This window comes from Quercus lobata, chromosome 4 (assembly GCF_001633185.2).
Source record: "Quercus lobata isolate SW786 chromosome 4, ValleyOak3.0 Primary Assembly, whole genome shotgun sequence".
Lineage (NCBI taxonomy): Eukaryota > Viridiplantae > Streptophyta > Magnoliopsida > Fagales > Fagaceae > Quercus > Quercus lobata.
The window spans coordinates 89,608,575-89,618,303 of record NC_044907.1 but is presented as its reverse complement, the minus strand read 5'-3'; the positions used below and the strand labels follow the sequence as shown (position 1 = coordinate 89,618,303).

The 9,729-nt window shown below is 32.4% G+C and overlaps 1 long non-coding RNA gene across 1 annotated transcript; it reads left to right on the top strand.

Annotated features, from left to right (window-relative positions):
- The first annotated feature begins 1,369 nt into the window (after positions 1-1,369).
- On the top strand, positions 1,370-5,023 carry LOC115984052. Its single transcript, XR_004090348.1, has 3 exons — positions 1,370-1,491; positions 3,603-3,843; positions 4,353-5,023. It is a non-coding gene; the product is annotated as an uncharacterized LOC115984052 (long non-coding RNA).
- The last annotated feature ends 4,706 nt before the right edge of the window (positions 5,024-9,729 follow it).

Below are 9,729 nucleotides of genomic sequence, written 5' to 3'. Positions count from 1 at the left end.
CTCTAAACCACATTCATTCAATTACTCATTAAAAGATACATGAGCTTGTGCCATGTATGAAATAAAATGCTTTAAAATAGAGATATTAGGCCCAGAAAGAATTTGGGCTTTATTTCATATGAGTTTATAGGATATTCACAAAATAGCCATCAACAATGTTAACATTCTATCTAATCTAACCTAATACACTAATTTTTGGAGTTGAGAGAAACTTTGTGAAGAGAGCATGTGAGTTGCATAGCGTGTGGACAACAATCATTCATGTATTTATTTATTTATTTTAAATAATTTGATAATTACAATGTATGAGGAGAAAATTGAACTTTGAATGTCTTCATTATTGGAGACACTAAGAGGTGTCAATTGAGTTACAACACTCTAAACCATTTGTGTAATGATTTTAAACTAGTGCTTGTAATGACTTAATAACGGTGAATTTTTTTCTTTTGCAAATAATTTGTAGTATTATTTTTTATATAGATGATTTATTAAATAATTTGTAGTGTGTGTGGAGGTATTTTGAACCTTCTTATTCAATTTCGATCTTTACTTTCTTTCAAAGGATATGTTACTTATATTTGGATTTAAACTTAACAAGAACCCAAATAAAAAGTTATTAAATATAGAAATTTTTAATCATAATTATAATTACAATAAATTATAACTAGATGCTACAGTGTAAAAAAATATGAGCTTTCAAAAACTTATGTGACAACATTAAAAATAAAAAATAAAAAAAATCTTAAGAGTTTATGACTACATTCATAATCATAATCATATTAGAACCATATTACTCAATAATTGATTTTAATTTGAATAAAAATCAAATTTTAAAATAGGAGAAAACACATTTTCCGCCCTTTATGTTTAGGGTAATTCACAATTCCCTCACTTATCTTTGAAATCAACCAATTTCTCCCTTTATATTTGAAAAATGAGCAAATATCTATAATTTATTACTTTTTCAATTAAATCAAACGAAAATTTTTAAAGAAATTATTATTTGTACACCACATGGTAGAAAAAAAGTCAAAGATTGCATTTATTATCATTATAATTTCATTGAATTTAATTGAAAAAGTAACGGATTGGAGATATTTTGCTCATTTATCAAATATAGAAGAAAAAATTGGTTGGTTTCAAACATAATGGGGGAAATTAGGAATTACCTCAAACATAGATAGAGAAAAAATAAAATAAAATAAAAATTCTTCCCCCCTTAAAGCTTAATTTATTTGCTAAAGAAACCAATATAGACAAACCCTTTTTCTTAAAAAAATTTATTAAAAAAAAAAAAATTTCAATGAATCTAAAGACGAAAAGCCCAAAAAATATCATCCAAAATAAGAAAAAGAAACCCGGATCTGATTCTGACCAAACTTATCTTTTCTTCCCTCACATTCCCCCACCGTAGCTGTGTCTTCTCCTTGTCTTTGAAGTGTGGAAGGGAGAAGCAAGGAGCTCTCCTGAACTGGCCGTGAGGTTCTCCAGGTGCCAAATTTCTTCTTTCATTTCCTTTCGTTTGGATGCTTAGAAAATGCGGAAGATTAGCCACGAAAAAAAATTCACACAAAAAATTGGTAACTGGGTGTTTAAGAGTAAGGCCTTTTAATTAATGAATGAAACATAAAAACTCGAATTTCAATCCTAAAAGCCCAGTGAAGGTTTGTTAGGTTCATGTTTTGACTTAACTTCTCTGCTTCCAGAGGTCTGTTAAGTTTAGACAATGGTGGGCTCTTTGCCTCCAGCTTTTCCTTATTGTGAGAAGCCAATTTATTGAGTAGACTTAGAACTAGGAGAGTGGTGGAGAATAGAGAAATTTCAATGCTGGGGATGAAATTCTTGCTTTGGTCATAGTGTTTATAGGAACTGGAAGATTTGCACTTGCTATTGGAATTGGAATTGCAACTGATCTAAGCCCTGTCGCGCGTTACGTGATAGTTTTTAATATGCAGAAGTATGGTCTGCAGACTGCGGGTTAGTGAATTTATCATTGTAATATAATGGTCCCAATTTCAATAATTTCACATGCTAACAATGATAGTGTTCATCATCCAATCCATATGTTGGACAATGTTACATGTTGAAATGAAATGTTCAAAGTTTCTAATTTGTGTCTAGTAAATCATTTATTCAACATAGAAAGTGAAAGTTAGTCTCCAATTTATTTATTTATTTATTTTTTTGATAAGTTAAGATAGTCTCCAATTTTAGATTATCTATTATTCAACATACAAGTGGATCCTTTTATAATAGAGTGGCTATATTTTAGCTTAGCCATCAACCTACTGCAACCCTCCTTTTTCCGGGCGTGGGATTGGCTATGAAAATACATAAGGCCAACCTTGACTAGTCTGTTGAGTAAGTATAGCTGACCCCAAAATTTTGGGCCACAGGTCTGATTGTTGTTGTTGTTATTTAACATACAATTCCTCAACTTTAGCTTGTAAAGGTACTGCTACCATATCTAATGAAATTTCCTGAAAGATTATGTTTAATTCTTTTAAAAAAAAAATTATTATGTTTAGAAAGATGGCCAAGGCCTTTAACAGCATTCTCGATTTCCTTTTTAACCAAATCCTAACCACTAATACGCCTTCTATAATAAACCATAGCCCCGTTTATCATGCTGTAGTAATTGTGTCCTGTGTTCTTGTGGTATTAGAGGGTTCAATATCAGGGATGCAAGGGAAATATTTGTTGATTACTTAATAGGCTATCTTTAAGTTAAATTTAATAACGTGCACAATTCTCCTCATTATTATAATTTTCAATTACACTAACAAGTCATTATCTAAGGTTCCTAACACAAATGCACTTACAAGAATAAATATAATGGCTAACCTCTGTCATTGTCTTGGAAAGGACTTTCAAAACAATCTTGTAGGTGGTCTATAATAATTTTAACTACCAGACACCTTTTGGGTAGTTTCTTTTAAGAGATCAATGTCCAAACTATTCGGACTTTAAAAAAAAGAGGGAATGGTTCCTTTAGTAGTTATCAAATTTTGCTTTTCTTTTTCTCCCTTTCCTCCATTTCTTAGGGCATTCAGATGTTATAAATGAAAGTTCAAGGAATACTAAAATATATTTCACTGGGGTAGGGGTAAAGCTGTGATGTTTAATGTTTTTTGTTAAAACAGCACTATAAATAGTAAACTGGATATGCAATGAATGTTGAGATCAAAATGACCTCTAATGTAGACACCCTGCTGCTCCAAGTGCTCTCAAATTTAGACCAAACTAACAAGAAGAAGAAAAAGCTGAAAAGAGCTCTGGCCACATTTTTTTCTTCTTTGGGATGGTGGCACATTGGTGCAATAATTTGCTTTTGGTTTGACAGCAATTAAAATGATAGGGAGGCTTTTGGAACTTTAAGCAACATTAGGGGATTGATTGCTCTGTTTTAAACTTTAGTGGGACAATGCAACTCAGTTGATATGGTAAATATTTGTAATTAGCCTTTCATTTTACTATGAGAAATTGAAGTGTATTAATTTTTTAAGTTTCTTACTTTTCACTCTCCCCTCTTCCTTGCAGCAAAATACAATATCTCTGATTACTTTTCTTTCTTCTTATGCACTATATTACAAACCACTTAGGATGTAATTGAGGCAAGGATCATGGTTCAAACCATTAAAGGATGTGGCAGGAAAACTTGCAGGTATTGTAAGTAATCCACCGTACATACAGAGTGACAATATCTCTGGGCTACAAGCTGAGGTTGGTAGACATGAACCAAGACTTGCATTAGATGGTGGTCTTAATGGCATGGGTGTTCTTCTCCATCTTTGCAATGGGGCTGCTTTGATGTTAAAACCTGCTGGATTTTTCATTTTTGAGGTATGGATCTTTTAATACCACTGAACATTAAAAATCTGCTTTGTTGCTTGCTCGTATACATGAACATTAAAAATCACTGTTCAATATATTCTTTTGTGCCACATTCTCTCACGTCTTAAGAATGAGTGCCACAAGAGGTCAAACTCTAAGCATACATGTCTATTAGATACAGTATCTGTCTGCCAACTTGTCAAGTAGCTAATGGATGCTGATGATTGTTGATGATGTAAATTGGGTTAGACTTGGGAAAAGAATCTTCCAATGGCATTATTATTGGCACCCAGTTGGAATACTTCTACTTAAATTTGGAAACATATAGGACTATATATGACGCAGCAATTAGCTATGAGGCTAAGGTGGATTCAGTCCTAAAAAATAGAACTTTGGTTTGGATGCCCGCTAGATCTGAGGATTGTTCATAATTTAAAGCCAATTAAGCCTCATAGATCTAAAGGAAGAGGATAAGGCTAAGTGGACCGTCACTAAGTCAGGTTGCATCTCTTGTGCAGCCACATTTGAGGCATTAAGAGATAAAGGCTGAAGTGGTGGACTGGTGGAAGCTCATGTGGTTCAACCTTACCATACCAAAGCATGCTCTCATTGGCTGACTGGTGATCAAGAATAAATTAACCACTAGAGAGTGACATTCTGTGTGCTATGCAGGGGTTGTGTTGAAAGCAGGAGCCATCTTTCTGGACACATGTTTATGGGGATGGGCTGTTAGGATCCTCTAAGGGAAGGGACCTAGAGCATCCATATGTAAGATTGGATGGTAGGTGCCTATATATTATATTTGGTGCCAGAGGAATGCTAATATCCACTATGGCCCAATCTTGACTAAGGAGAAAATCCTCAAAAATAAAGAAAGATGTTAGAGGCAGGCTTGAGTTCAAAGCAAAATTCCCTAATTCCACTCTAAACAAGATTCTTTGCTGACATTGGGGCTTAAACAAATCTATTTTGATCTCCATAGCTCAATGATCTGTAATTGCTACAGTAAATTGTTGAATTTTTTTGGAATTTGAGTTATAATGGAGCTGCTTGTTGGATAAATGGAAAACGGCAAAGATTCTGATTGTGTTTGTTGTAGTAGGATGCAGTACTTACTAAGGCTGATTGTATTGCATTATATTTATTGGCTTTGCTTGGGTTGTGAGTTTCATTTGAGCTGTTTACTGAAGTCAGCTGCTTGCTTTTTCCTTGCAAGTAAATACAGCTAGAGGTGCAAAAAATGACTCTGGATTCTGCGGATTGTTGCTGCTATATATTTCCAATTAGCTGCTAAGGCTATTGCTATGTGCTAGACTGTTTGCTGTGTGCTTGGAAGGTTGATTGCTCAAATAAGTGTTCCCCTGTTCATAGTTCACAGGGGTTTGTTTAGCTTGTGCTATTAATGCACAGGTTAACTCTGTATTTTTGGTTTGTTTTGTTGGTCGAGTGGGCTTCTTTTAGGCTTAGTAATTTTGATAGCTGAATGACCTTTTGTTCTTTAAATAGATTGTATTCTTTGTTTCTTTTTCAATAAAATATACATTCGAACCTAGATCCTTGGAAGAATTTATTCTATGTAGTGAAGGGTGATTGTTCTTTTTAAGTGTTTGTTTAAAGTCTTATATAATAAATTGAAACTTAGATTGATTGTTATACTCTCTACAGCCACAAGATAATGTAATCTAAAACATTAAGTTTAAAGGGAAATTAAACAAAAGATCCACTTTTATTTGTACACTGGAATAATGCCATGTAAAGTTCTAAACTAACATGGCATCTTTGATGAATTCCCTTCCTATAAAAGGCTTTTAGGAATTGAGTTGATTATTAGTACAATCACAGTCACACGTTATAGTAGTAGAACAAAGCACAGTACATGAAGAACACTCCTACACCAAAAGAGAAAGAAAATCACTGACTCCGACACTTGAAGTGAAAGAAAATCATCCATTGATCCTTTCAAAAGGGATATTAAACTAGCATAATATTATAACAGATCAGGTAGAAATGCCCAATCCAAGAATTATTAAAGACATTTATTCCTTCTATTTGTTTCATGTCTCTACAATTCACAAAAAAAAAAAAAAAAAAAAAAAAAAAAAAAAAAAAAAAATCGTTAGCTAATCATTTTTAACCTTGATAACATAAGAAAAGGGATAGGAATTATTTCAAGAAGGTTGTGGGTTTTAATAAGATGACAATTTCTGTTTAGTATTTTGATCATGAATGAAAAATGAAAATCCAATTTTACAATCAGCTATGATAATCTACTCAAGATTAATAAAAAGGTCAACATAAAATCTCCATGTTTTTTTAATAGAAGTATTTGGGGACTAAATGAAATCAAAGTAAATGAATAGGACATACTACTTAATGTAGTCTTATAATCAAAACTAAATACCCCTTACTTGAGCTCTACTTGGTCTGCCTCTGCGGATCCCCAAACCAATGAAATCTCTTTTTATCAATTGCAGTTCCTTAATGACTTCCTCCATGCTCATTTTCTCTTTTGGGGATTCCAATGTTAAGAATTGAGAGTAAGCACTTTTGCATGTCAACATCAATATGCCTAGAATCCTCAATATAATTAGCTTCTTCTACTTCAATTTCATTATCATTGTCATCTTTTTCTATTGCCATCATTACCGCAGTTGCAACTCCCAATTCCTCAACTTCTCTTGGCAAAAGTATGGGGTCAACAACTTGAGCAAGTCATTTTGGTAATGTCATCTTAAAAAAATTATGGAGATTCAAACCATCTTTAAACATATCATCAGTGGGCATCCTTCTTGTTAACATTTCTAGCACAAGGATTCCGTGCCTATATACATTCCCCTCAGCCGATGCCTCACCACCCATACCATACTATACAACTTGTGGAATTGAAGGAAATTAGGCAATTTCTATCTATAATGAAATGGATTAAGGTCTACAAAATGCAAATTCAAAGAAAATGAAATGAATCTATATGGAAAAATAATATGACATATGATATTACTTCCGCAATTGAAGGAAAATGTATGAAACTTTACCTCAAGGGGCCAAATTACTTTTTTTTTTGCATGTTCAATTTGATTGAAATATATGCATACAAAGAAGATATGAAGCTTAGCCAAAGGATCAAAATGTCCATCGCCAAATTAACTTAGGCATTTCTCAGATTATGAATCTTATTTTTGCTATCAATTACTTTGTTTTAAATTTTATGTAAAATTAATTATGTGCTTGTATGTACTCAAGTGAATATTTTTTATAAGAGACAAAGAAATAGTAAGCAAGAAAGTATGTTAATATGTTTATACTAATTTTACAAATATTAAAAAGCTTATATGCTAAAAAATACAAGTAGTTAATTCTTATCTTTTGATAAATTAAAGTGACGAAGAGAAAAGCAACATATTATAGGATTGTTAAGGATTTAAAACTAAATAAGAGAGGTTATACCTGGAGCAACATAGCCAATAGATCCTTTTAACCCAATTGTACTAGTACACTTCTGGGAAGAATCATCGGTGCTTGTGAGGAGTCTTGCTAGACCAAAGTCGCTTACATGAGCAATCATCTCACTATCGAGAAGAATATTGTTTGGCTTTAAAATCACAATGTATGATTTGTTGCTGACAATGATTGTGCATATAATTTAATGTAGAAGCCACATCAATTGCAATAATTATTCTTTGAAGGAAGCTCAAATTTTTTGATTGATTTTCGCAATCAATCATTGGATGTAGCCACATATCTAAACTTTCATTTGTCATGAATTCATATACAAGACCTTTAAATTCATCGCCGTTATAATTGATACTGGAGCAACATGTTAAGATCATCACAAGATTTTGGTGTCGAACATTTCTTAAGACATTGCATTCCGCCACAAAACTCTTGGTAGTTCCTTTAGTTTGAAGGTTTAGGACTTTTACTGCAACTAACATTTCTTCTTGATTAAGAACTCCTTTGTAAATTGATCCAAAACTACCAGATCCAATCAAATTATTGGGAGGAAATCCATTAGTTGCTCGATGAAGCATTTTCTATGAAATTGTTGGAAGGAGATCCATCTTTGAGACTATAGAAGATGATTTCTTTTTATATTTTTGCCTCCAATAAAGAACAATAAATGATGAAACTAGAAGGAGACATGCAACCAAACAAACAATTGTGATTATTGTTCTAGAAGCAAGAGACTTTCTTGATTTTGTAACTTGGGGCATTTTGGTAGTTGTAATTGTGGAATATCCCCACAAAGCTTATTGTTTCCAATAATTGATATTGCATCTACATTTTTGAATACTCCAACAGTTGGTAGTGGGCCCTTAATATCATTGAACAAAATGTTCAAATATTTTAAACATAAAAGTTTCTGTAGACCCTTTGGAATAAATCCTAATAAGTTGTTTCGCAAAACATCCAAAAGTTCAAGGCCTTTCAGATAAGTCATGGATGAAGGTATGATTCCTTCAAAGGAATTCCCTTGCAAGTAGAGGTTTTCTAAATTCAATAAATTTCCAATTGTTGTGGGAATTTCACCGGACAAGTTGTTTTCAGAGACATCTAGAGAATTAATATTTTTCAAATTGCCAACTTCAATAGGTAATTTGCCACTAAATGAGTTGTAGGATAAATTGAGTAATAGCGACAAAGAGAAAAGAGAAAAAACCTGTTGAGGTATAACTCCACTGAGGTAATTTTGTGAAACATCCAATTTTTACAAACATCGGCAGTCACCAATACTTGGAGGTAAGCTTCCTTCTAAATTGTTTTGAGAAAAGTCCAGTTCAGCCAATTGAGTGAGGTTGCCAATAGAGCTTGGGATTTGTCCTGACAATTTGTTTCCTGGTAAAAACAATCCTTACATCTTTTGGAACTTCCCAAAATAAGTAGGTATCACGCTTGTGAAAAGATTATCTTCCATGCCCAAGCTAATTAAGTTGATAAGATTATGCAAAGATGCAGGAATCGTTCCTGATATTTTGTTGCCTCCTAAATACAATTGATTAAGTTTTGTTGACGAGTTGCCAATAGAATTGGGCACAAAACCTTCGAATTGGTTTAATGCAATTGATAGCACTTTCAATTTGCTATAGTTTCTTAAAGATGTTACGAAGTCCAAATCCCCTCCTAAGTTATTCAGACATAGACATAGTAGTTCAAGATCTAGTAGATATCCCAAATTAGTCGGAATTGATCCCACCAAGCTGTTAGACCCTAGGTCAATAAATTCAAGCTTAGATGCGTTGCATACAGAACCAGGGATTGGCCCAAAGAATTTATTGCCACCAATTTCAAATATTTTGAGATTAGGGAGAGTGAGGCCTAATTTAAATGTCATAAATTACAACCAAACTAATGAATATGTTTAGTTATTTCATTACAACACATTTTATTCTTGGTAATAAAGATTACCATTTTTATTGTAATCCACATTTAGTATACCAAACGTACCTTAAAAGCATCCTTTAACATGACTCATTTTCAAAAGCTTATGTAATGACGTTAGAAAAAATTAATAAACATTAAAAGTTTTCATTTTACATTATATATATAGGAGTAATTACATGACTTTCCAATATTATTTATGAAATCTCATCCATTCTTAAACATATAACTTAATACTTGATCTTAATATATTAAAATTTAAGTTTTAAAATATGCTGAAGCTTTTTTTTATCCTATTTTATTTTAAGCACAATTTATTAGCCAATATAGACAAGTTCTTTTTCTTTAAAAAAAAAAAAAGTTGAGTTCCAAAATGAATCTAAATATGGTTTTAAAAATTAGAATGGGCCACAAAACTAGAAAAAAGATTCGGTTGTCAGTTTTTATTGATTAGTTTGATTCAGGTTTTAAAACATATATAGTGAGTTCCAGTTAATTCAACTAGTAAAATTTCTGATA